The sequence below is a fragment of the Cervus elaphus genome, chromosome 30 (assembly GCF_910594005.1).
Source record: "Cervus elaphus chromosome 30, mCerEla1.1, whole genome shotgun sequence".
Taxonomy (NCBI): domain Eukaryota; kingdom Metazoa; phylum Chordata; class Mammalia; order Artiodactyla; family Cervidae; genus Cervus; species Cervus elaphus.
This window is the reverse complement of record NC_057844.1, coordinates 15,599,962-15,625,796: the sequence shown is the minus strand read 5'-3', so window position 1 is coordinate 15,625,796 and position 25,835 is coordinate 15,599,962. Positions and strand designations below refer to the sequence as shown.

Sequence of the window (25,835 nt, the reverse complement as noted above, 5' to 3'; positions counted from 1 at the left end):
TGTAAATGAGAATGACAGTAACAGTACCTATCTCTTGAGATTATTGTAGAGCATAAATAAGATATACCTTCTAAAGCCCTAAGCATAGCTTATGGCAACTTATAATAATAAATACTAGTTGTTATCATTATTTGTCATTAATATTTTTATCACTGATTATATACTTTAATATAATTTTCAACAAATATATTTTTTATCTTAGTAACTAATACCTTTTAAAAAAACCTATAATGTTTGAATAAAACTTGCCGCCTAAGAATACAGATGTTCAAAATGTTTACTCTTTCTGCACATCATTTATAATGGAGGATGATGTGTGGTTGGGTGGAAAGTAACAAGGCCTTTTGGATCTCTGGTCCTGGACCTTCAGTTACTAGCAGTGTAACCTGCAGTAAACTATTTAACCTCTCTAAAAAACTCAGTTTCTTCATCTGAAAAATGGGGAGAGGGTGTTATGAGGATTAAATGATACAGTGTATATATGGAGCTGTTATTCATTTCCTTTTTGTGGACTAGCAGACAATAAATGTTTATTCTCCCTTTCAAAAACAACCTACTACAAGTTTGCTAACATGCACCTATTTCTCTAATTTTGCTTTGCATTATTTATGCTAAAATAAGAGATTAAGCATCTTTATGTTTGAGAGACATGGAGTTTGAGGGAATACAAAGAATTTGTGACAGCTTTGAGGTGTCTAATTGACATAGGATCTAAATATATGAGCGTTTTCTTTTTAATTTGAATAATGTAATATGTGTACATGATTGTTAAATAAATTATACAGGAAATACTTGGGGGGGATTCAAAGGAGGAATACTTTTTCTGATGGACCCAGCTTCCCTGCCCCCTTCCCATTGTTGTCATTGTCACCATTATCGTCACTGTCACCGTCATCTACCACCATCATTGTTTTAGTAATTATCGCCCCTTGGATATTCTAAGAGGACATAAAGAAGATAAAATCCACTCATGGATTAATGGAAATACTTAACCAATTGCATATTATTTAGCAGCATTATGGACCAAGTCTTCAAGGTAGGGCAGGGATTGTATGTGGTGGTAACTGATGAACACTGAAAACATAGTGTGTGTGTGTGTGTGTTCAGCTATCCTTGGTACATGCTTGTAAAAATACATGAACAAATGAACAAAAGCCTGTGTATCACAATAGTAACGTCAGCTGAAACCAGTGTTCTTATCACACTCTAGTTTAAATTTCTGTGCATAATTGTAAACAACTAATTCCCACCTGTGTCCTCTGGGTCTTCACTTCGTAATGCTGCTATCAGTACATCACCCCTTGTTATCTTGCATCTTTTCCTCTTTACTGGCAACTTGTGTGTATCAGCAAGCCAGACCGTGTCTTCCTGATCCCCATTCACCGATGTGGCTGTGGGTTAACTCTTTGCTCTGCCTCACCCCCTCGCAGCCCAGGTTCCTGAGACTGTCGTTCGCACACATGACCAGTGACTTCCTAACTCTCAAGTCTCGAGTCCGAGAAACACTTTTCAGTCTTACCTCCTTCAGTCTCTTGTCTTTGTCATCATTGTCTGATACTCTCCTCCCTTGGTTCCTAGTTCTCCTCTCTTGACCTTCCCTTTTTGAGTCTCATTTATTTATTTTAAAATTTTTCCTCGCCCAGCCCTCTTAACTGTTGGTCTTTCCTTAGGTTCTGTCGCTGCCCTTCTCTTCCTCTTCCTCTGCAGATTTTCTTTGCACTGTGGGGACCCTGCCCAGATGTGGCTGCCTCCACTTGAGTTTTACCTGTGGGATCCTAGGTCAACCTCTGGTAGTGCAGGGGACAGAGGGCGGTGGGCTTTAGCCCATGAGACCCTCCACCACCTGTCAGTGCACGAAAGCTTCCCCGCATAAACATACAATCCGTGTGAGATAAGCAACTGAAACCCACGGAAGCACGGACAAGTAGTGTGTTTGGTGTGAAAACAACCTCAGAAGTGTCTCTAACCCTTTCTGCTGCTGACGTACTCCTCTGTAGAAATTCTGGAGCTGCGCTCAAGGGGCCTCAGGCTCCCTGTGAGCACGTCTCCTTGTGTCCCATCCAGGCTGCGCCCCTCAGTTATCACCCCCTTCAGATGGTCTGCTCCTCCCGTATTCTGCCAGTTAAAGGACCAAGATACACTCTGTGTATGAGCCAAACCCCTAATCATCCTAAACTCAGCTGCTGCCTCTCTTATCGTATGCAACCAGCCAGCCCTGGGATAACTCCTGCTTTAGTATCTTTCCTTAGCATCTGCAGTGGAATTTACTTTGTTACAGTTATTTGGTCAATGTCTATTTATTTCACTAGAATCTTTATGTCCCAAGTCCCTATCATATTTTCACATGATATTTTTATATGTAGAAATACATTTAGCAACAATCCCTAAATCCCAAGGAATATTTAATAGCATCACCCTATACTATACCAAAGAACCCAGGTCTCCTGCATTGCAGGCAAATTCTTTACCAGCCAAGCCACCAGGGAAGTCCAAGAATACTGGAGTAGGTGGCCTGTCTCTTCCCCAGGGGTTCTTCCTGACCCAGGAATCAAACCCGGGTCTCCTGCATTGCAGGCAGATTCTTTACCAGCTGAGCCACCAGGGAAGCCTCCTAAAGAACACTAGCATACCATAAAACAATAAGTCTTTTAATCTTGATCAAATGTTATATTAAAGAATATTAAGATTATATTAAAGTGAAATACTTTAAGCTTGTTTTCTTTTGTAGTTTCTCAATTTAAAAGAGTTGTTTGTATGTTATTGATACCTTCTAGAACTTGCACACCTCTGATTCCTTCAGTTTAAAAAAATGAAGTTCAAACTCCCTATGAGTCTTATGTTATTATCCAGTTCTTCTCATTTAATATTTCTCAGTATTATTTTTGTTCTTTAGATGCTCTCCAGTGGTGGTTGGTTCAGTAGTTACATTTTTGTGAAATGTACACTGTACTTCCCATTTGTTGTCATTTTTACAGTAGACTCTCCCCATTATCCTTTCAGGGCCAATCTTGGAGGTGTAAACTTTTTCCACTTCAGTTCTAAATAAATAGCATGAGAAGATGGCACGTTCCAAATTCTAAACGGTTACAACTTATTCATGTAGGTTTTCCAATGGTTCTAGTGTTTGACATAAGAGAAGTATTGGGCTAACTGAAACAAGCTTTTAGATGCCTAATCTTATTTTAACCTTCTGAGATGGTTACTGTTTGATGATGACTCAGGCTCAGGTCCGGGGCCATGACTTGTCTTTATGGATGGGACTGCTTACCTCTCAGCCTAACAAGACAGAGAAGTTACCTCTTCTTGATACTGTGTGTAACTGGTAACCATTTGCCCGTTTCATTTATTCTTTTTTTAATCTCCTGAAGCCCAGAAAGCCTGATGATCAGATTTTAAGAACTGTATGATAAAAGAGTCAGTAATTCTCAAACAAGATCTAAGGTGGTGGTTGTTTAGTTGCTCAGTCGTGTATGACTCTTTGTGAGCCCATGGACTGTAGCCCATCAGGCTCTTGTATCCATGGGATTTTTCCAGGCAAGAATACTGGAATGGTTTGTCATTTCCTCCTCCAGGGGATCTTCCCAACCCAGGGATCGAACCCATGTCTCCTGGTTTTCTGTATTGGCAGGCATATTCTTTACCACTGCACCATCTGGGAAGCCCGAGATCTAAGGAACAGAGCCTGTTTCCTAAGAGTAGTGGCTTTTTGAGTCAGATGCTAAACCTTACTCAAAAAATTATCTGCTTAGACCTATGAATTAGGGCATGTTTTCTGGTCTTTCTGTGTCTCAGTTTTCCTGCCTATAAAATGGTAAAGTTCTTACGGGCTTCCCAGGTGGCGCTGACGGTAAAGAACCCGCCTGCCATTGCAGGAGACATAAGAGACGCAGATTTGATCCTTGGGTCGGGAAGACCCCCTGGAGAAGGAAAAGGCAACCCACTCCAGTGCTCTTTCCTGGAGAATCCCATGGACAGAGCAGCCTGGTGGGCTACAGTCCACGGGGTCACAGAGAGTCAGACCCGACTGAAGCGACTTAGCACAGCACAGAGTCCTTAAGGGGATTACATGAGATACTGCACGTATAAAGTGCTGAGGACAGTGTGTGGGCACTAGTTCCTCGGTAGTGCTAATGTTATGGTCTATATGTTATTTTTATTATTTTCTTTTGTTGTTGTTTTTCAGTCGCTAAGTTGTGTCTTAACTCTTTGTGACTCCCTGGACTGCAGCACACCAGGCTTCCTTGTCCTTTCCTATCTCCCGGAGTTTGCTCAAACTCATGTCCATTGAATCGATGATGCCATCTAACCACCTCATCCTCTGTTGTCCCCTTCTCCTCCTGCCCTCAATCTTCCCCAGTATCAGAGTCTTTTCCAGTGAGTCAGCTTTTCGCATTAGGGGCCAAAGTATTGGAGCTTCAGCATCAGCCCTTCCAATGAATATTCAGGATTGATTTCCTTTAGAATTGACTGGTTGGATCTCCTTGCAGTCCAAGGGACTCTCAAGTCTTCTCCAGCACCACAATTAGAAAGCATCAATTCTTTGGTGCTCTGCTTTCTTTATGGTCCAGCTGTTCTTACACCGATATATGACTACTGGAAATACAGCTTTGACTCTACAGATCTTTGTAGGCAAAAATGTTTCTGCTTTTTAATACACTAGGTTTGTCATAGCTTTTCTTCCAAGTAGCAGGTGTCTTTTAATTTCATGGCTGCAGTCACTGTCCACAGTGATTTTGGAGCCCAAGAAAAGAAAATCTGCCACTGTTTCCACTTTTTCCCCTTCTTTTCGCCAGATGTCATGATCTTCGTTTTTTGAATGTTGAGTTTCAGGCCAGCTTTTTCACTCTCTCCTTTCACTTTCATCAAGAGGCTCTTTAGTTCCTCTTTGCTTTCTGCCATATTGGTGGTATTATCTGCATATCTGAGTTTTGTATATTTCTCCCAGCAGTCTTGATTCCAGCTTGTGATTTATCCAGCCTGGCATTTCGCATCATGTACTCTGCATATAAGTTAAATAAGCAAGGTGACAGTATACAGCCTTAATAAACTCCTTTCCCAATTTGGAACCAGTCTGTTGTTCCATGTCCAGTTCTAATTGTTGTTTCTTGATCTGCATACGGATTTATCAGGAGGCAGGTAAGGTGGTCTGGTATTCCCATCTCATGAATTTTCCACTGTTTGTTGTGATCCACACAGTCTAAGGCTTTCGCATAGTCTATAAAGCAGAAGTAGATGTTTTTCTGGAATTCTGTAACTTTCTGTATGATCCAGCAGATGTTGGTAATTTGACCTCTGGTTCCTCTGCCTTATCTAAATCCAGCTTGTACATACATTATTTTTTACATAATTTTTCCTGTGCCAGACATGTGAAATGTAATTTTTCATGTAAATTTAAAATGCAAATTTTAAAATTTCCTCAAACTTAAGACTTCTGGAAATTTCTGGCATCTCTGAGGGAATGTAGTGATTTAACTATTTAAGCAACTTAAAGTAATTCCAATCTTAAGTTCGGTTCCAGCTTACAGAAAAAACCTGTTGAAATTCTTTTACTTTTTATATAAGGACTTTATTTAAAAATAGGAATGATGCTTGCTATGTTCTCCATAGTTCCCTCTTCCCTCTGCTTCACACACATCTGACTCCTGCCAGTGCTAAATGCTGGAGGTCCAACAGTGAGAAAAGCACCTGTGTTCCGTGTCCTCTGTGAGTAGAGCACACAGGTGTGCCATGCTGTCCCATCTTCAGTTATACAGGTGGCTAAATTCTATAAAGCAGCAGTATTCATGTGTATTGCTGGGAAGGACTGAGGGCAGGAGGAGAAGGGGACGACAGAGGATGAGGTAGCTGGATGGCATCACCGACTCAATGGACGTGAGTTTGAGCAAGCTGGTGTTGGTGATGGACAGGGAGGCCTGGCGTGCTGCGGTTCATGGGGTTGCAAAGAGTCGGACACGACTGAGCAATTGAACTGAACTGATTCAGGTCTATGAGAGCATTTCACAGGGAGACCTCACCTGGTCTAAGTGTTAGGAAAAGACTCACTTCAGGAAGGAACTTGAGGTGAAGTCCAGAGATTGATCAGTATCATTAACTAGGAACAGGGTGAACAGGGCAAGGCATGCATTTCACACAGACATGATGTGCTTGAGATGAAGGGGAGCCATTATAAAAAGGTGTGTTCTTAAATGTAATGAATTCTTATTTTTTTACAGTTGTGGTATTTTACTGTTAAATATATTCTGTCTAGGTAGATCTAAGTATTATAAGTATTATAACAGTCTTAAAAATTTAATCAATAACTGCGATAGTCTTTTCTTAATAAAATCTTTATGTTTAAGAAAATGTAAAAAGGAATGATTTTTAAGGTAAATCGTAATTACTAAATATTGAAAATAGTCGTAAAATTTGATTCAATAAGCTGTGCTTTCAATATGAAAGATTATTTTAAGATAGTTTATTCTTGATTATTTCAGGGGTCAGATCATGTGGCTAATGAATAATTTTCATCACTTTCATTTTTAAAAATAGAGCACATCATCCCTGTTTTGGGGGGCGTCCCTGGTGGCTCAGCTGGTAAAGAATCTGCCTGCAATGCAGAAGACCTGGGTTCGATCCCTGGGTTGGGAAGACCCGCTGGAGAAGGGAAAGGCTACCCACTCTAGTATTCTGGCCTGGAGAATTCCATGGGCTGTGTAGTTCATGGGGTTGCAAAGAGACATGACTTGGGAGCAACTTTCACTTCACTTTCTCCCTGTTTTTGTCAATGTACCGTTTATTACTTGGTAACCAAAAAAAGGAGGATCATTTCATCATTTATTCAAAATTTATTTCAAGTGACAAATAATGCGTGTTTTGGACAGATTTAGAACTAACCATTCTGTTCTATAATATTTTGAGTGTATTTTTTTTTCTGTACTTGTATTCCTAGAAATAAACTGCACCAGTTGTTCTGTAGTTTGTTTATAGTTTATGTAACTGCTGAAGTAGAAAGTTAATTAGATCTTGAAGGATACCTAATTTATGTATTCTGTCAGCAGTGACATTTCAACTTTTTTTAGCGACTCCATATCCCTTAGAATTTTAACATGTCTTGTTAGAATCATAGTTGGTGATGATTGTATAATCTATGCCTTCATCCACTGATGCCCCCTTCTCCAACAGAGTTTCTCACATGGACTCCTGTGGCTTATCTAGTGTCAACCACATGGCACTAATTTTAATTTTCTCCATCTTTTTGGGCCACCCACTGAGGTTCTGTTCTGTTCATGGGGGAGTGCCTCTTTTGGTGGTTTTTGTTGCTGATCCTTTCTTGGCGGTTGCAGGAACCGCCCAGGGCTGGGTCACTGAATGATATCTAGGACTTGATGGTGAAGATGTCTAGCCTGGGAGTTTTATTTATAAAAAGGTTTTTCACTGTTGATTTAATTTTATTTAGTGGCAATATTGGGCTGTTCAGATTTCCTATCTCTTCAGTGTGTTCCAGTAAATAATGTTTGTCTAGCAATTTGCCTATTCTGTATTTTTAAATGATGACTGTCCTCCTTTTTCTTTCTTGATATTGCTTATTTCTGCCTTCTCTTTTTTCCTTGATCATACTGGGGGTTTGACATTTTAATCTTTTCCACAGGGCCAATTTTTGGCCGTGTTGATCTTCTCATATATGTTTTCTGTTTTAATTGCTTTTGCTATTACCTTTGTTAGCTCCTTTCATTTACTTTCTTTGGGTTGATTTTGCCAAGTTTTCTCCTCTGTGGTAAAGCCTCATTATTACTTTAGTATTTATTCTAATGTTCAAGACTGTTACTTTGGTTACATCCTACGAGTTTTGAGATATACTATATTCATTTTAATCTCATAATTTAATAGAAAATCTGTGATGTTGATCCCTTTGCTTTGTATTTTTTATTACAAATGTTGAATTTTCTAAAGTTTAATCTATTTTTCGAAAGCTCCAACTTGGACATTTACTGGTTATTTTGTGTTCTATAATTGATACCATCCAGCTTTTGCTGATGATCACATCCTTTCATTTTGATTTTCTCAGTCCTTTTCTACCTTCCAAAGTAGCGTTGTGTAGGAGAAAAACAAATGTAGGGTTGTATTTCCCACCCCGTCCCCACGTCTACTCCAGAAGAATGGTGAATTTGTAAGACTAGAGTAGACTATCCTTGAGGTAAGTTGTAGAAGTACCGGGGGCCCTCTTGGGAACTGAGCAGCTGCTGGGCAGGAAGTTTCTGCCTCTCTCCCCGAGCCCTCCGCGTTTGCTTGTTCCAGCTTTGCTTTGCGAAGCCTCTTGAATGTTCCTCTCTTCCCTCACCTTCTTCTTCTTCCCTCCTCTGATCCTTCTCTCTCTCCCTTCCTTCCCACCTTTTTCTCTTCCTCCCTCCCTCCCCAACTTCTTCTCTCCTATCTTCATCCCTCCCTTCATCTTTTTTCTTCCTCAAATCTTCCTTCTATTCTTGAGTCTTCATTGCTGCCCCCACCCCCCAACATGTTTCGAAAGTTGGAAAGCCCCCGCACTAGATACTCCTGATTTTTGGATCTAGAAGACCCGCAGGAGCCATATGGCATTGACTTGTTACACTCTAAGAAAACCTAAAGAAAATCTCCTATGCCCTTTCAAATCCTCGAAGCAGAGCATAGTGTTACTGTTCTCTGGGAAGCCGGGTCATCCTGAAGAAATTGGGTCACTGTCCCTTTAAATAGAAACTGCCTGGAGGGAGGGGTGGAACTCGGGACACTTCCTGAAGAGCTGGGCCCACCAGCAGCGTCAGTTGGGCCTGAGTGGAAGGAGAGGCCCTAGGATACCCCGTGGTGTGTGTACCAGGAAACTTTTTCTGTAGTCTGGTGGTAGACCTGCTGTGAGTACTCAGCTGCCGTCAAATAACTGTGTAAAGAATTGCCCCCCCGCCCCCAGTGGCCCTATTCTTTATTACCTTGAAAGAGAGTTGACTTCTAAATACCCGATTTGGAGGGTGAAATAAGGTTCAGTTCAGCCATTTTTATGTCCTGGTTGGAACATTTTAAAAGATATATATATATATATATTTAAAACCACTTGGAAGATTATTTGGAGATTATCAAGGAAATAATTTTTTCCTTCTCTTGTTAACTGAGATGAATTCTGTAATGTCCATTTTTTAGATTAAGATCTTTAAAAGCTTAGTTGCATAACACCTTTTTAATTTGTTTGATTCCCCAGGTAGAGCGTTAATGAATTGACTTAAAATTGTAGATGATTTAGGACTTTATATTGAGCTTTTCTATCAGAAAATGTCAATATCCCTTCATTTAGCTACTTAAAAATAATGTTAGCTGTACTTTATAGTATGTTTTGAAATTAAAGATCTTTAGATTTATATGTAAGTCAGTTGCATGGTTCTTTTGAGTTGCTCAGAATTGTTGTGAATGCTTCTTAGAGCTGGTGAATTCTAGCTTAATTTAAATATATGTTGTATATTATGTATATTTTATGAGTATATGTATATATATATGTGTGTCTCTACTGTTTCTGTAACCTAAACTGATTTGAATGCTGGCAAAAATCCTCATCCAATTGTATAGTTCCTACATAAATTTAAAGTACTTCAGAGTAGTTGGTATTAACTTCTAAAATTGAGAATTCTAATTTTAAAAGTAAGTTTCAAAAAAAAAGTTGTTCACTAGCTTCAAATTGGAGAAAATAGTTACAGGAATTTTGTAATTGGCTTAGGTGATTCAGATGGTAAAGAATCTGTCTGCAATGCAGGAGAGTTGGGTTCGGTCCCTGGGTTGGGAAGATCTCTGGGAGAAGGGAATGGCTACCCTCCCCAGTATTCTTGTCTTAAGAATTCCATAGACAGAGGAGCCTGGTGGGCAAGTCCATGGGATCGCAAGAGTCCGACACAACTGAGCGACTAACACTTTCACTTTCACTACTTTACCAAAGAAAGACACAGATTATGGTTAATTTTATTTAAAGAGAGGTGAATCAAAAACATAATGGACAAAGAAACTTTTAAATCTTTTAAAATTAAATCTGTAGATTTCATCAGTACTAAGTTTGAAGAAAAGTTATACATCAGAGCTGAAATTGCAAAGGGAAATTTTCTGCATAGCATAAATGAAAATCCTTGAATCTTAAAGGAGAAATAATCTTTTTGCCTAAATTAACTTACATATGATGGCAATTTTTTCTAGTTATTTTTAGTGAAAAACGTATGAATCCAGTTTTTGAAATTCTAATTTCTGTTTGATTTATGGATTCCTGAGGTATGTGTAAACTTTATAATAGAGTCATGATCTGACTGCTAATGGTCAAATATTTGTTTTCATAACAATATATACAAATGGAAAGCTGGTTTTTTTTAAATCACTGAAATAACTTAGATTTTAGTTATTGATTAAACAAATGGCCAAGAGTTGTTATGATGTAATTTTTTTTTAGAACTGGCTTATGATGATTTTTTAAAAAAGCATACTTTTGTTAAACCAAATGACACTAATGATTTACAGATGAATAGTTCACTGAAGTTAATGGTTAATTGAAAATATTTTAGATATATAGGATGAATTTCATCTCAATTATAACATTAAGTGATCTTATTTGCCCACTTGTTTTGTCATATCACTTGCTTCTCTGATTTGGCTTTAAAAATAACTTAATACTTTATAAATGTTTCTGCATGTATTGTCTCTTTTGGATCCTTAGAATAACTTATAAGGGAGGTAAAACAAATACTCTTATCCTTATTTTACAAGTAAAGAAATTGAAGTCAAGAGATGTTACCAGTCAGACTCAGTTCTAGTCTTTCAGCTGCTGAGTTTGTACATTTTATATGTACGTAGTACAAATAAAGTATGCCTAATAAATATTTGTTGAATGAGTTAGCATAAATAATTTTTCTTATAAAGTAATAGACTTATTCATGATTTAATTAGAAATTTCTTTAATAAAAAATCTGGATGATATAAGAAATTAGAAGGGAAAAGTCATCTTCAAATTCATCTACAGTGCATTTGATGAAACATAAAATTGTTTTTTTGAAAGATAAAAAATTATCTCACATGTTATTTGTATGTGATTGTAACAAAAACATAATTCTATATATAAACATTAAAAATACATAATTATAGTGTATGGTATGATATATACACTTATATATGTATATGTATTTGACTGATATCATACTTCATTGGCGATTTAAAATCTGATAGTTGACCTGGTGTCAGTGAAGAAGCATTTCTAGAGGAATTTATGTCCAATTTTAGGAAAATTTAGGGAGAAAATTAAGAAAAGTTATTTATTTTATCCAGAAAACTAACAGAGGAAACAGAATGAAAAAAAGGACTGTGATAGAACTTTAAAAAGTGGCGCTTGGTTAAAAGGAATTTGAAGCAAATTCAAAAAAACCTTTCTTTAATTTTCTTTAATCTTCTATTTTTTTTAAATTTGCTTATGGAATTTATATATAATACTGGTATCCTGTAGCCATTCAATGGGTTGTTTGGACATTTTAACTTTAACAGAAAAGATAAAAAGATTGTGAAAACATTTATCTGCATAATCGTTATCCCTGATACAACTTGTTGTTTTGTGCTTTTTTCTATTAACATACTACAAAACTTTCTGTTATAAAAAGAAACAATTAGCAAAGCTGTGCAATTAAATGTGAAGCTTATCTGGAGAATGACTTTGAGGATGGGAGGAGTGGACAAAAGTAGATACCTCAAAGCTAAAATAGCTGCCATTCTTCCTAAATTCCATTATTCTCTCTACACACTGGTCTTGAAATATTTATCATTAACACTGTCTCCTTGCCTCTCCCACTAAACGGTAATTTTTTGATGGTAAAGACTGCATTTTCATGTCTCCTCCTCAGTACCTGGCATACACAGCAGGGTCTCAGGTATTTGTTGGATGGAGAGGGAAATCAGATAATACCAGTGGCTTTAAATTTGATACCAGCATGCAAAATAGAAACTGCTGGTTTATATGAAAAAAAGAGAAGGCACAGTTCTGGGGCTGTGAGGATAAAAGAGATGACCAGTTTGTTGTTAAAGAAGTAAATTCAAATGATGCTGCAGAACTGAAAAAGGTAACAGTCTGTTTGCCTTCTCTCCTGAAAGTTTTAATAGTTAAAAGGAAACATAAATACTATTTAAGGTCATCATTAACAGAAAAACAAAAACCAAAAAGATACTCATTATCTTTTCAGAACATTTAAAGCAGATATTCTACTTTAACTATGTAAATATCTATTCTATTGGATATGGGGCTTGGAAACGGGAAGTAGACAGGCTCTGTCACTTGGGACAGATTATTTGATCTCTAAGCCTCAATGACCTTCTTAGTATCTTAGGGGGATAAGAATGGTTACCTCCTTCACAAAGTTAACATGATTATTATATGAGAGAGGTAAGGTGAAGTACATAGCACAGATTTATAGGAAACTCTCAATAAATGTTAACTTATTACAATAAACTAAATTACAGTTGAGCTGTTACTTTAATAATATTTTTTAAATTATTAAAAATAATTTAAATTTTTATTTAAATTTATTTAAATAAATTTATTTAATTTAGTGCAACCTGATTGTAATTGATGGTCATATTTTCACAGAATAAACTTCCAATCCTTTATAGTTCAGAAGTGACTTAATCTTCACTGAATAATTTTCTTAAAGGGAATTAATACAGATGGTGCTCTGAAAATGTCAGGGGTTCTATATTTTTATCCACTATTTTAAAACTAGTCTTTGTATGTCAACATGATGTTAAGAAACTTCATAATTTAGACTCATTAGGGAGTTTGAATAATTTAAGAATTAGAAAATGTATGTAGTTAAGGTACTATGGCAATTTACCATACTTCATTTATGCCTACTTCATTGTTTAAAGTTGATCAAACAATGCTATCTAGTGGGCAATAAAAATTTGTGGTTCCATGTATTTAACAGGATGGTTATTTGATTACCAGAAAGGAAAGTGTGATCCCTAATTGATGTGATGAATTTGTTGGGAGCTCCAGGTGCTCACAGTTGAATTTCTACATCTTGTATTTGAAGAGAACAATCTAGTTTTGACCTTAGAAACAACTTCGTTAAATCAGATGTTGACAATTTAATACATTTTCATAAATTTTATGAACATTAATATCAGTATTTAAGGTTTTAAAATAAGTCTTACAGTATCCTGATGAATATTTTTATAAATAAGCACATTTTTAAGTCACAGTTTGTTTTAAAGTATGAAGTGGTGAAGGTCTATTGAATAGGTACCACAAGGTGGCAGGATTGTGTTTTCGTAGATTCTTTTTGCTCTGATGGCCTGCAAATTCTTGGTTATCTGAGATTAGTGTTTTCCATGTGGTTAACTGTTAAGCATTTTATATACCAGAACTTTTAAATTTTAACTTTTCCAATGGAAAAGCTTTAAAGTACATTCCCTGTTTTCCTGAATTCTTAAGCAGAAAAATATAATTTAGCCTTTATCAATAAGCCATTTGAATACCAGTTACTGGATTGCGATTAAGATGAAGTGCGAGATAAAGGTGGTGTGTGAGGAATGAGGACTTGGCCCGGCAGAAATGCTAGAACGCAGTGCTGTAAAAACTTGGGCTGTTTGCGTTAGCTTGCTTTTCTGCATATCTACATTTTTTCCAAATGAAGTGAAGTCAGTCATGTCGAGTGCCAGACTCTGGTGTAGTAGAACATAATTGCTTTCTGCAAAATTAAACAGAAATGAAGACAGCTGTTGCCTTTTCCCCAGGAGTGGGGGGAGAGCGGAGTGGAGGAAAGAAAATAAACTATGAGCCTTAAAAAGTCTTCATCAAAGACCGCTTTGGTAAAGCAACCCCAGACCTTGAGGACTAGGATTCTGTAGTTATGAGGGACATTAGAAACTAATATAGCTGCTTGTGGAGCAACTTTCAGAAGTATTTCCTGTGATAATATTTTTAAATTCTGAGTTGTACATAATTTGTATAAAAGAAATAATACTGATTATAAAAGACATCTCTAATTATATACTTAGAGATGGATGTATTTCCATGGTGACTGTTCTTCTGCTGTGGTCCTAGAGCTGTTTCAAGGCCGTTTGTGCCTTTACTGGTGGTACAAGTGTTGGGTAATAAAATCTTCAGTATCTTGGAGGCTGCATTTTTTGCCAGAACCTTTCTCTCTCCTCCCACATACTTCCAGTTGTTCCCACGAATCTATTACAGCAGAGGTTTGGCCTAATAAAAATAGGTTTTCTTTTGTATTTGTTTCCTTCACTAATTATTTGCATATTTTTTGTAATCTTTGAAAAGATATGGGTAGAATTCATGGGACCAAATTTCTGAACAAATCTATTTAACCTCCCATGAGCGTGGAGAAAGTACTGTTGAGCTCTGGTGATGAAGCTCATTGAAGAAGAGGATGTAGCTTCCTTCAGCACCCATTTATTTCTCTGGCTTTCTGGAATGTTTCTTGACCTGCCTTCTGAGTTAATGAGAAAACTTTGAAAGGGCTGCAGAGAAGCCCCTGGAAATGACCATTAAGTTAGCTCTACCTGAAATAGTTATCAGCGCATAGACCCTCGATCCTTTCTTCTCAGTTCTCCTTAATGACACGACTGTTTTTAACCTGTAGTAGAGGAGAAAGTAGGAGTTTCATGACTAAATATATGGATAAACTTCCCTAGCTTGTAGTTTAAGCTTGTACATGCTTTCCTCCTGGTAAGGTATTATATGTTTTTAAGTAAAAGTGATCTTCAAGATTTGCAAACTGGTTTTGTGGATTATATAAAAGATTCATGCTCTAAGAAATAGCCAGAACCCTCCCTGTTACCCAAGGGCAGTTTTTGTGTAACTGTACAGGCTGGAGTGGAATTAACTCTAATTTTGAGATTACCAGAAAGATGCAAGAGGTTAGCTGTGTTAGGAACATCCTGCTACACATTCTGCCAAAAATTGAAGAAGTGTGAGCAAAGGCAGCATGTGTGAAGTGGCACCAAGTCTGAACATTTAACTCCAAGGTACAGTCTCATTAAAAATATCAGCCCACAGCTTAAGTAGTATCCTCCTTTTAAATGTAGTTTTAAGATAGATTTAATTTTTGTTTTAGTGAGGGAATTTTGGACTAAAAATGCATTGCAGTTGAATTTTTAAAAATTTTTTTCAAGTCTATTATATAGAGAACATTTTATTTTTTATTTATTAATTGGAAGATAATTGCTTTATAATGTTGTGTTTTAAAAAAAAGTGATGAGTTAGAGCAGTGACCTACAGACTTTGACCGCCAAGCTAAAGGTTGGGATTTTATCCTATAAGCAGTGTGTAATCATTAAAGAACCTGTAATTGAATGAGTGACAGGCAAGAAAGTTAAAATTAAGAATATTAGCCTGGAGGCAGTGTACAGGATGGATTTGCCTGGATCCAGGTGGATGGCGATTAGAGCCAGATTGACCAGTGGGGATAATATGGCAATAATCCAGAAATCTTATGATATGGGTCTGGATTAGGGTGTTGGTAATAGAAATAGAAAAAGAATTAAAGGCAGAGACGTTAGCAGGGAGGAATGGACAAGACAGCAAATTGCTTATGTTGTATAAAATTTCTGTTTTTGTCAGACAGAAGTCTTAGGCACAAGCCCATCTTTCTGCAGGAGAACTATTTCTGTACATTAATGTATTGCAAATTCTTCGTCATAAAGAAGATAATGCTACTTGATTTAAAGTCCAATAATGGAAGACAGTTGATGTTGAGCCTGATTTCACAGAATGATACGCTAAAAGTGACACTAAAAGATTATAGTACAGCAGTTCTCAAAAATCCAGCAACCTCAAAACCACTGGTTCATTGGAGAGGGAGAGGATGTTTTAAAGGATGCAGAATGTCGTGGTTATAAGTATAGGCTCTATGCATCCCTACAGGTGTGAAGCCTGGATCCACCCTTGACCATGGGCAAGTTAGGCTTCCCTGGTGGCTCAGCTGGTAAAGAATCCACCTGCAGGGCAGGAGACCCCAGTTCAATTCCTAGGTCAGGAAGATCCCCTGGAGAAGGGACAGGCTACCTACTCCAGTATTCTTTGACTTTCCTGGTGGCTCAGCTGGTACAGAATTAGCCTGCAGTGTGGGGGACCTGAGTTCGATCCCTGGGTTGGGAAAATCTCCTGGAGAAGGAAACAGCTACCCATTCTAGTATTCTTGGGCTTCCCTTGTGGCTCAGCTGGTAAAGAATCCACCTGCAGTGCGGGAGACCTGGGTTCGATCCCTGGGATGGGAAGATCCCCTGGAGAAGGGAAAGGCTACCCACTCCTGCATTCTGGCCTGGAGAATTCCATGGACTCTATAGTCCATGGGGTCATAAAGAGTCACACACGACTGAGCAACTTTCAGTTTCACTTTTCATGGGCAAGTTACTTAACTTCTCTATGTCCCAGTTAACTATTGAGGGTTGTTACAGGTACTAAATCCAATGATACATACAAAATGCTTAGATTTCCTGGGACATTGTAAATGCTGAAAAACAGCCGTGGCTGTTTTTAATTTATCATTTCTGACTTCTGAAAATTCTAATTCATACCTTTGACTTTGGGCTCAAGAATCTGTGTTTTTAGAACTTCCTGCAGCTCTAATCTCCAAGTTTGAAAACTTGTTGCCACCTGCTTTTCTACCTCCATGTAATAGGACTGTATTTAAATGTCTCTATCCATTTTACTTCTTTTTCTTTTGACACTCCAAAGATGGCCAAGTTTTTAAATGGAATGTGAGACAGGGTCCATGTGCTCCATCAGGAACTCCTGTTGAATAGCTTATCTAAATCCCTCTGGAAATTCCTCCAAGCACCCCCACCACTATTCCTCACCCCTTGGTCTCTCAATGGAATTGAGGATCCTAGCCGTAGTTGCCAGCCCTCCCTGCTGCCTCACCCGGAAACAAGGATTAGGGCTCCCTGGTCTCAGCCCTCACTCCCCAGCTCTGCTTGTTTCCAGCCCTATCTGTGCCCTCAGAAATTCCTTTGTACCCCCCCCCCCCCTTTTTTTTGGCTGTACCGTGTAGCATGCAGGATCCTAGTTCCCCAACCAGGGATTGAACCTGCGCTCTCTGCAGTAGAAGCAGAGAGTCTTAACCACTGGACCACCAGGGAAGTCCTGGTACACTTTGTTGGAGAAAATGAGTATAGAATCTTACTGACTGAGAATACTGGAGCAGCTTGCCATTCCCTTCTCCAGAGGATCTTCCCAACTCAGGGATCAAACCCGGGTCTCCTGCATTGCAGGTGGACTCTTTACTGTCTGAGCCACCAGGGAAACCCACTTAACAACTGCAGAGTTTTTTGAGTTATATCAAATAATATCAGGTTTGTTTTTGGTAAAAAAAAAAACTCCTAATACCTTTTCTGCAATCTTCTGATTGTTGCTGGTGTCTTACTCTGATCTAGTGGTTCTTAGCCCATGCCTCATTTGATATTACCTGGGGAACTTTTAGGACTTCCCTGGTAGCTCAGACGGTAAAGCGTCTGCCTACAATGCGGGAGACCAGGGTTCAATCCCTGGGTCGGGACGATCTCCTGGAGAAGGAAATGGAAACCCACTCCAATATCCTTGCCTAGAGAATCCCATGGACGGAGGAACCTGGTAGGCCACAGTCCATGAGTTTGCAAGGAACTTTTAAAACCTACCAATGCTCAGGATTCATACAGGGCCAATTAAATCAGGATGGACCTGAGGCTCTGTATTTGTGAAAAGCCTCCCACTTGAGTCTAAGCTTCAGCCAAGGTTGAGAAGCACTGAATTAGTCTGTCTCATCACAGGCAGACCCCACCCCACCATGCCTGGCACAGTTGTGTTAGATAAAGAAATGCCTCAGCCATGTGAAGTGAAAACAGCTCTCCTGTCTGGCAGAGAATTTGAGATGGTAAAGAGAAAGCTTCCTGAAGCGAAGCCTGTGTTTTTCCTGGTGGGCTGTCCTTGTTTTCCTTTCTCTGTGCTTCAGGCCTTCACACTTGCTATTCCCATATTAGATCCAAGTCCTTTAGAGCTGTAAGAACTGTCCTTAACAGTGCAGGCATTTCTTCTATGCTATGACGTGGATGTTTCTAAAGACCCCACTTTGCAAAATTGCGTGCCAAAAATAAGGCAGCTTCTGAAGAAAACCGAGTCAAGCCGATCACTCAACACATAGGCAACTTTTGTAACTAGAGTACCGAGAAAACAAAAATTTGGTGCCAGCTCAAGAGCTGAAACTTCTCTTGGTAGATATTAAAAGCACACACACACAAGTAGGGTGAAATGCCAGCAACATTTTAATTAGCGCAGAGGCAGCGGGTGCTAAGATAACACAGAAGGAGATGGAGCTCTAAGCTAGGCAGGCTGCGGTGGGGTGGGGTGCAAGAGGCAGCTTCCTTGGCAGAAGCTGAAAGCTGCACAGAGGTGGGGGGTGGCTCTCCTGGGGAAGCACTTGCTTTGAAGTTTTGTTAAATGCAGCAGCAGGGCCTGGGGCTCTTTGTGTGCCTGCTCAGTTGCGTGGTCGTGTCTGACTCTGCCACACTGTGGACTCCAGCCCGCCAGGCTCCTCCGTCTGTGGGGTTCTTCAGGCAGGACTACCGGAGTGGGTTGCTGTTTCCTCCTCCAGGAGCTCTTCCAGGGATCAAACCCACGTCTTCTGCGTTAGCAGGTGGGTTCTTTACCACTGGGCCACCTGGGAAGTCCCTGGAGCTCTTCATTTTCTTGCTAAAGGTTGTAATTGACTGACTGTGCTGGCTGTTTGGACTTCCCATCCTGGGCGACATTTGCTGAATGGATGAACTTGAACTTCTCTAATGAAAGTGGTGGGAGCAGTCAGAGATGGGAGCATTGCCTATATACTTTGAAAAGATGGAACAATGAAAGTGACAGCCTTACGGAAAGTTTAGGAAGCTGAGGAAGACATCATCCTTGACCCTCTTCTACTGCAGGCATACTCTAGGACTCCTATTGTTGTTGTTGTCATTACATGACCTTTTGAAATATACATTCTATCAGTTTTCTGTTGCTGTAACAAATTACCCTAAAATTTAGTGGCTTAAGCCAATAATAAATATTTATTATCTGCTCAGTTTCTGAGGGTCAGGAATAGCTTAACTGGATGGTTCTGGCTCTGGGTCTCTCAGGAGGTCATGGTCAAGATATCAGTCAAGGCTACAGTCATCTGAAGGTTTAACACTGGGCTAGAGGATCCACTGTCAAGATGGCGCACTCTGGTCAATGTTGGATGTTAGCCTATGTCTCTTAGTTCCTTGCCATGTGGACCTTTTCTGCACAGGGCTACGTGAGGGTCTTCATGACATGACAGCTGGCTTTTCCCAGAGAGAGTGATCAGAGTCTTAGAGATCACACACCTTTGTTTGTAGTATTTTTCCCAGGTCAGCACTCTTCACTGTGGAAGGGGGCTGAACAAGGGTGTGAGTTCGAGATGGGATGATCACTGGAGGCCGTCTTGAAGGCTGGGTGCCACATATATGCATTCGTGTTGATAGTTGTCATTGTAAAATAGGCACAGTCTGTATCTTTGTTCACTTAACTTAGTACTTTCATGTTGTTTAGTTTCTATTATTTGTGGTATCTATAACTCCTTAGTTTCTTTTGTTTCTAAACACGAGATTATAAAATCTAATAGTTATACATAATTTTCTCTAAAATTCAATTCAGCAGACATTGAGTACTTTCTATGTACATAGTTAGGCATTTAAAATTTGCCACTATATACCTGAACATATGAAAATGTAAGCCATGTACATACATTTAAAAATAATTATGGATACAGTCAACAGTACAGAAAATCACTGATTTTTCTTTTCATTTTTCTTTCATGAATTGATCTACTTTCCTGGCATTGCTCTTTGACAATTACTGTGATTGGACTTCAGGTAAGGAATCTTTGAAACTTGTTCTCTTTTATTATAATCTTGAGAGCAAATGAATGTAAATTTGCAAATATAATTTTTTAAATGAAATCCTTGAATGAAATACCACACATTTAAGGATTTAGACATTTCTTTCAAAAGGCCATCTTCAAAGAAAGAAGTAGTCTCTCTATATCAACTTCCATATGAAATTCAATAGTTAATCTGAATTCCCACTGACCCATCTCTGAGTTCAAGTGCATAGTGTTAAACCCTTGGGCTGGTCACCCAGCTGAACTTCTAGTTCAGAGTCAAGAGTACTGCACCTTAGCCAAAGATACTGTTTCTGTAATTCTGGGTAGAATGAAGATTAATACAGGTACGTGAGAAGTCTGTGAGTATGTCAAATAGTTGAATGTGATTTATAGATGTTAGGTTACTGTTATTGTTGAATTGCTATGACGTGTCCGGGTGTTTTGTGACCCCATGGACTGTAGCCTACCAGGCTCCTTTGTCCATGGAATTTCCCAGACGAGAATGCTGGAGTGGGTTGCCATTTCCTTCTCCAGGGGATCTTCCTGACCCAGGAATCCAACCCATGTCTCCTGCATTGGCAGACAGATTCTTTACCAGTGAGCTACAGGGAAGCTCCAAAGAAATTTCCATGGACTTTTAAACTGAAATATCATAATTTTAGGAAATCATACATAATTTTTATAGTTATTTATACTTTCTTCCTTATGTTTATACATAGATGATGATGTCAAGTAAATGTCAATTTACTTGACAAATTTACTTTGTCAAGTAAAATTGAACCCTTTGATCAACGCTTGAGAATTATAGAATCAATTTTGTTTTTTGTTTTTTCAGAATTTTGTTTTTGTTTTTTCAGAATTAAGATTAGCAGGGATATGGACTAAAATTATTAAGTGGATCTTTTTTATTGAAGAGTGACATAATTTGAATTATTTTTCAAATTTCTTAAGCATTCAATGTGTATAACATACATCTAAAATCTTATTTATAGTTATGTACATTAACTTAATTTTTATACATTATGTATTTTAATAGAAGCTTTACTTTTCACAGATAAGTAAACAGTATTTAAATATTTCCTGACACATTTGCCATCTTTTTCTAATTGAAATATAGTTGACTTAAAATATTAGTTTTTAGTATACACATAGTAATTTGGCATTTTTACAGGTTACACACCATACAAAGTTATAATATTGTTGACTATATTCCTTGTTCTATACATTACATTCCTGTGACTTATTTATTTTTAAACTGGTATTTGGTACCTTTTAAACCCCTTCTCCTGTTTTTTCTATCCCCATCCCTTCACCATCCTCCAGCCGCCCACAGCCACTAGTTTGTTTTCTGTATATGTGAATTAATTTTGTTATATTTGTTCATTTGTTTTGGTTTTTAGATTCTATGTATAAGTAAAAACATACAGTACTTCTCTGTCTTACTGCACTAAGCTTAATAACCTCCAGATCTATCCATGTTGTTGCAGATGGCAAGATTTTTTTTCTTTCTTATGGCTGAGTAATACCGCCCCCCACCCCCGCCGTGTGTGTGCCACATTTTCTTTATCTGTTCATCTGTCAGTGGGCACTAAGATTGCTTCCGTATCTTGGCTATTGTAGATGATGTTGCTGTGAACACAGGTACATATTTCTTTTTGAGTTAGTATTCTCACTTTCTTCAGATAAATACCCAGACGGTACTCTGGATTGTTCGGTAGTTCTATTTTTAATTTTTTGAGGAACCTTCATAATATTTTCCATAGTGACTGTACCCATTTACATTCCCAACAACAGTGCACAAGGCTTTCTTTTTCTCCAGATCTTTGCCAGTTGTTATTTCTTGTCCTTTGATGAAAGCATTTTGACAGGTGTGAGGTGATATCCCCTTGTGGTTTTGATTTGCATTTCTCCGGTGATTAGTGATGTTGAGCATCTTTCCATGTGCCTGTTGTCCAGCTGTATGCTTGCTTTGGAAATGCCTGTTCAGGCCCTCTGCCCATCTTTCAGTTGAGTTGTTTTTTGATACTGAATGGGATGAGCTCTTGATATGGTTTGGATATTAACCCCTTATCGGATGTGTCATTTGCACATGTCATCTCAAGTTGCCTTTTTGTTTTGCTGATAGGTTCTTCGCTATGCAGAAGGTTTTTAGTTTGATGTAGCTCCATTTGTTTAGTTTTGCTTTTGTTGCCCTCACCTGAGGAGATAGTTCCAAAATAATATTGCTAAGACTGATTTCAAAGATTGTACTACTGATATTTTCTTCCAGGAGTTTTATGGCTTCAGATCTTATATATATATATATAAGTCTTTAATCCATTTTGGAATTATTTTTGTATGGAGTATGAGAAGATGGTCACATGTAGTCGTCCAGTTTTCCCAACACCACTTACTGAAGAGGCTGCTGTCTTATCCCCATTGTATATTCTTACATCCTTTATTGTAGATTAACTGACTATATATGTGTGGGTTTATTTCTGGGCTCCATGAAGGAGGCTATTAGGACTGGAACATAGTTTGGGACATCAAGTAAATAGGTGAGGGAAAAAAGAGACAATTCTCTAAAGATATTAAACAAAAGTATTGGGAATCATTCTCTGAACTAATTCATCATATGTGCATGCTCAGTCACATCCGACTCTTTGCGACCCCATGGACTGTAACCTGCCAGGCTCCTCTGTCCATGGGATTTTCCAGGCAAGAATACTGGAGTGGGTTGCCGTTCCCACCTCCAGGGGATCTTCCCGACCCAGGGATCAAACCCTAATCTTGTGTATCTCCTGCATTGGTAGGCAGATTCTTTACCACTGAGTCACCTGGGAAGTGCTTCATCATATCACAGAGATTAAAGCAAAACTTTAGCTGTCCTTTTAACAACTTAGTGGTCTTTTTTAGATGACTATTATGAATTGGTTCTTGGGATAATTTTTATGTGTTAGGGATTCTCATAGTTGAAAAAATTTCTTTTGGGTATAATCTATAACAATACTATTTATTAATTAGGCTTTTCTCAGGCAACTTTCTGTTTTAAAAAATAAGTGGAGAAATTTCCTGACCTTTCGATTAACTCTAGTTATATCTGAACCAAGTAGTTGAGAGCAAGAGGTCATGACTTTAATTGCTTGATTGATCTGATGTGAGAAATGCTAGGTTCTTTCCTTGTGTTATCTCCCCATTGTATATAGAAAGAAATGATTTTTGAAAATTTGAATTTTCTTGGGCTCCAAAATCACTGCAGATGGTAACTGCAGCCATGAAATTAAAAGACGCTTGCTCCTTGGAAGAAAAGCTATGACCAACCAAGACAGCATATTAAAAAGCAGAGACATTGCTTTGCCGACAAAGGTCTGTCTAGTCAAAGCTATGGTTTTTCCAGTGATCATGTATGGATGTGGGAGTTGGACTGTAAAGAAAGCTGAGCACCGAAGAATTGATGCTTTTGAACTGTGGTGTTGAAGAATACCCTTGAGAGTTCCTTGGACAGCAAGGAGATCCAACCAGTCCGTCCTAAAGGAAATCAGTCCTGAATATTCATTGGATGGACTGATGCTGAAGCTGAAACTCCAATCCTTTGGCCACCTGATGTGAAGAATTGACTCATTGGAAAAGACCCTGATGCTGGGAAAGATTGAAGGCAAGAAGAGAAGGGGACGACAGAGGATGAGATGGTTGGATGGCATCACTGACTCAATAGACATGATTTTGAGCAAGCTCCAGGAGTTGGTGATGAACAGGGAAGCTTAGCAGCAGTCCATGGGGTCTTAAAGAGTTGTACACGACTGAGTGTCTGAACTGAACTAAACTGAATTCCAAAGCAGAGTTAGATGGCATCACTGATTCAATGGATATGAACTTAAGCAAACTCCAAGAGACAGTAGAAGACAGAGGAGCCTGGTGTGCTACAGTCCATGAGGTCGCAAAGAATCGGCCAACTTAGCAACTCAACAACAACAAATTCCAAAGTATAAAATCTTTAAAGCAACATTAAAAAGACATTACCGATCAAGGAATAAATAGATCTGAAATTTTACAATAACATATCTGAAGTCAAAGGACTAAAATAACATCATAGTTGCTTTTAAGGGTTTTTTGAAGGTGATAACTTTAATTGGAATTAAAAAGGCTAAGTCAGCATCATTTTGGCATCTCTCTCTTAGGCCATAAGAGGAGAGGGTGAGATGTGTGGAAAGAGTAACATGGAAACTTACATTACCATATGTAAACTAGATAGCCAATGGGAATTTGCTGTCTGGCTCAGGAAACTCAAGCAGGGGCTCTGCATCAACCTAGAGGGGTGGGATGGGGAGGGAGATGGGAGGGAGGTTCAAAAGGGAGGGGATATATGCATCCCCCTGGCTGATTCATGTTAAGGCTTGACAGAAAACAGCAAAATTCAGTAAAGCAATTATCCTTCAATAAAAAAATGTCAATTAAAAAGAATAGAATTGTGTATGCTATTAAGAGAATGAGGAGAATTTTCATTGATATCAGAACCTTAGAAACATAAGGAGGCTCATATTTGATAGAATCTGGTGACTTGGGAATAATCAGTCTTCACTAATTCATTTGAGAATTGGAATTGGATCCTAGAATTCTTCTATTTTGATATAAACAGACTTGAATATCATTGGAAACTTAGTTTTCTAAGTCCATCCAATAATATAAAACAGTGTCAGTAGCCATAGTTCTTAGACTTAGGTCAAATGTATGCACTTACAATAAATACCTATTTCATCAGAATTGGAAATTTGATTATATACACACATATTCATATATATAAACTCCTTTTTCCGTTAACTTGTATATCATTGCTGGAAATTCTTTAGCACTTTTCTCTGCTTCACAGAGAATGACAGCTGGAAACTTTAAAATTATAGAGATTTTTGAGACTACTAGTCATTAGTGGCACTGTTAATAAAAGAAGCAACTTCTGCAGCATCTAGTGATTTCCATTTAAGATCTTTGTGTAGAGATAGTGCTTTCTCTTTGATTGTGAAAAAGGTTGTTCTTGGTTTTTTTGTTTTGTTTGGAAATCAGGAAGATTTCCATTTCTTCTGTTAATTAAGAGCTTGTTCTTACTGGCTTCACATCACTTGAAGTTGCTGTAGCTATAGATGTTTCTTTTATGTTCAGGTGTTCTTTGGTGGTCCACAATGTGGATTCTCTTATGCTTGTTGCTCTGGAGATATCACGTACTCTCTCATGTCTTTCAAAACATCCTATTCTTAGCTTCTTCCTCATTAGTTAAAAATTTTCCCTTTTTCATGCACTGCTTGATATTTTTTAAAAATTGCAGTATAGCTGATTTACAAAGTTGTGTTAGTTTCAGGTGTATGGCAAACTGGTTCATTTATACATACATATATATATATATATACACACATACACGTATATATACACTAGAGTCTTTTTCAGATTCTTTTCCATTATAGGTTATTATAGGATATTGAATATAGTTGCCTGTGCTATGCAGTAGGTCCTTGTTGTTTATCTACTTTGTATATAGTGGTGTGTATCAGTTAATCCCAACCTACTGCTTGGTATTTTTAAACTAGGGTTGTTAGACATGTTTGGGATTTGAATGAGTGCTTTTTTTTTCTTTAATATAGAAAAGTTAGAAAAGTTAAGATTTGCAAAAGAATAGCAAACAATCTTGTAGGATATCAAACTATGAGTGGCTGATAATATGCTTGAGATGTGTGTGTGTTTGTTTTTCCAGGCAGCCTGATCTAGCTGGATGCAGTTTCCTGTGTTCAGCTAATATTGCTTGAACACATAAGCCTAAGCAAAATGTGAAATATGAATTATGCTCAAGTTGTTCTCTAATGCATAGGCTATGTTGGAACAATTTGTGTTTTCCCAATATGCTTTATAACAGAACAGATTGTGCTTGATAGTCTCTTAATTTAAAAAAGCATGATCTGTAGCTCTAGGAAATTTTCTTGCATTATT

The 25,835-nt window shown here is 38.1% G+C and overlaps 1 protein-coding gene across 3 annotated transcripts in view; it reads left to right on the top strand.

Moving 5' to 3' along the window:
- TSC22D1 (TSC22 domain family member 1) overlaps positions 1-25,835 on the top strand; it is a 122,535-nt gene that overhangs the window by 77,173 nt on the left and 19,527 nt on the right. The window contains exon 1 of one of the 3 annotated variants that reach the window (XM_043892202.1): positions 8,777-8,861. The exons of the other annotated variants lie outside the window; for them this stretch is intronic. The gene's annotated coding sequence lies outside the window, so the exon portion shown is untranslated. Of the gene's footprint in view, positions 1-8,776; positions 8,862-25,835 lie in introns of those variants that run through there. 3 annotated transcript variants of the gene reach the window in all.